Source organism: Sapajus apella, unplaced genomic scaffold, assembly GCF_009761245.1.
Source record: "Sapajus apella isolate SASKATOON/1434 unplaced genomic scaffold, GSC_monkey_1.0 scaffold116, whole genome shotgun sequence".
Lineage (NCBI taxonomy): Eukaryota > Metazoa > Chordata > Mammalia > Primates > Cebidae > Sapajus > Sapajus apella.
In genome coordinates this window covers 647,392-649,983 of record NW_022437056.1, presented here as the reverse complement: position 1 = coordinate 649,983, position 2,592 = coordinate 647,392, and the positions used below count along the sequence as shown (strand labels likewise).

At 53.1% G+C, this 2,592-nt stretch overlaps 1 pseudogene; it reads right to left on the bottom strand.

Annotated features, from left to right (window-relative positions):
- Window positions 1–609: 609 nt before the first annotated feature.
- On the bottom strand, window positions 610–2,314 carry LOC116538040 (annotated as a pseudogene).
- Between the last annotated feature and the right edge of the window lie 278 nt (window positions 2,315–2,592).

Here is a 2,592-nt window from a genome sequence, read left to right as displayed (position 1 = left end):
TAAAAATTAGCTAGGCATGGTGACACACACCTGTGATCCCAGCTACTTTGGAGGCTGAGGCAAGAGGATCATTTATGCCCAAGAGTTTGAGGTTACGGTGAGCCATGATCACCCCAATGTACTCCACACCTGGCCAACAAGCAAGTTACTGTTTTGAACTTTTTAAAAAATGTTTTCTACATAAAGAAACTTTTCAGATTGAGACTTGACATTTAATAACTTTCTGTAATAATGGAGGGTCTGAACTTTGGTTTAATTTTTGAAATCTTCCTATGGGTTGGAGGTTGCAGGTGTGGAACTCTGCAGGCACGGGATGTACACGGCTTCAGGCAGGTGGAGTGCTAACTGAGGCTGCCAAGTGTGAAGCGGCGCAACGCTGAAGGGAAAATACCTCCAGTGAGAAAAGAAATGAGTTCACACCATGGGCCTGCAGATGTGGAAATGAGGTGTCACGGAGGCCAGGCGCCTGCGCTCTGGGGTTCCTGGCCGGGTTCCCAGAGGAAGGGTGTGGTTTCTTTTCCCTCTTGGACGGCTGGCTCCGGATCCTGGATACCTCAGAGTCAATTCCAGACATTTGGGGTTGAGTCACCAGAAGAAAACAGAAACGTCTGAATTTTTCACATCACTGTATTTTAAATGTGATTAGTAAGTATATTTCTGTTACTAAAATAGTAAATGCATTTTACTAATAATGATTTTAGTTACTAAAAAGGGGAAAAGTTATTCAAAAACACAAATATTGAATTAATAAGCTCTCGCATTAGAAGAAAATAGGATGAAGTTGGCAAAAACAGAGGCGAACTGCAAGCGTTGACGTGTGTTCGTGAACGTCTGAGTGCAGTTTATTCTAATTTACTCTGCGGTGAGCTGAAATCAGGATGGCAGGGCCGGGGATGCCTCTGGGACCAGGCTGGACGGGCTCCCGGGTGCCCACCCCGCCCTCTCCTGCAGCCACTCCTCCAGGGCAGGCCTCCTGTCTTGGCAGCCTGGCTGTCAGCGTGTCACACAAATCACGTGTGCTGGGTTCTGCAGAAAGCAAAGCCAGGTGTGAGCACAAGGCAGCCAGGCTGGCTCTCGCAGACCCCGTGATGGAGCCCCTGCAGCCTGGGCATGCTCTGATCACAGAGGTGGCAGCTTCCGGCAGTCCCCCTACCTGTCATTCCTGTCCCGTGACTTCAGAGAGGGGCAGCTCCTGGGAGCTCCCTGCCAGGTGACACCTGGGACTCTGCCCTTCCTTCCTGGGCTGCTGTGGGTGTTGGACGGGGGTCCGGAGACCCTGAGGGCTGCCCCAACACCCCTGCCTGTGTTCCTCTTGTGACATGGGTGCCTCCTATCTTTACTGCCGGAGCCACAGCAGGGGTGTGGGGCACCTGTGCATCTGACCAGTACCCGTTTAACCCCAACCTGCCTGGGCCACCGTGGGATAGAGCACGAAGCAGAGCCCCAGACGCACGCCTGACGCCAGCCCGACGCACGGGAGGCCTTTGCAGTTCAGCTGCGCCAGGGCAGAGCGACGGGGCCCCCGCACTTCTGTCTGCGTGAGCACATGCGCTCAGAACAAGAAGGCTTCTGACCCGAAAAACACTTCACACGCACTCAATGGAGGAAGCTTTTGGTGTGCTATCCAATGTTTTGTCACACACACACACACACACAACATCTTCGACCCGGCATGAAGGAAAGGCAGCTGACCCTGGCAGACCCCACCCAGGCTGGTCTGCACCGGAGGCCCCGTTGTTTCCCCTTCTGGCCATGCGGTTTCCAGTATCCACAGTTCTCTACTGAGGACGTCACCTCTGGCCGCTGGTCTTGCCAGGCACCCCGTGCGAGGGTGAAGCTGGCTGCCCAGCCCCTCAGCCCTGCCCTTATCATGGTAACTATGCCCTTCAACAGACGTCCCTGCATCAGCCCTTGGGTCTGTCCCCTGTGGGGCCCTGCCACTCCCCACTGCCCTGCCACCATCCTGTGCCAGGCACACATGGCTTGGAATAAATCAGAAAATAAAACAGACGGAACTCTGGCCTCATTAAGCTCACAGAATTCTGACAGGAGAGAATCACATTCACCGGGTGCTGTGGTGTGACTGTGTCCCCTCCAGAATTCACATGACGTTGTCATTGTTATTGTGGAGGTATTAAGAGGCAGGGCCCCTACTCTTACAAATGGCTCCCTGCCTCATAAAAAGGCAGCAGGGAACTAGCTGAGGCCTCTTGACCTTCAATTCCCTCTACCGCGTGAGGATGCAGGGTTCCCAGCAGGTACTAATCTGCCCACACCTCCACCTCCCAGGTTCAAGCAATTCTCCTGCCTTAGCCTCCCAAGTAGCTGGGACTACAGGCATGCGCCACCACTCCTGGCTAATTTTTTTTTTTTTTTTTTTTAGTAGAGACGGGGGTTTCACCATGTTGGCCAGGCTGGTCCCAAACTCCTGACCTCAAATGATCCCCCCGCCTCGGCCTCCCAAAGTGCTGGGATTACAGGAGTGAGCCACCATGTCTGCCCTGAATGTCTGTTCTTTATAAATTATCCAGTCTCAGGTGTTTTGTTAGAGCGGCCCCACTGCCTGAAACACCAGTTTCTGTGCTGAAAGCT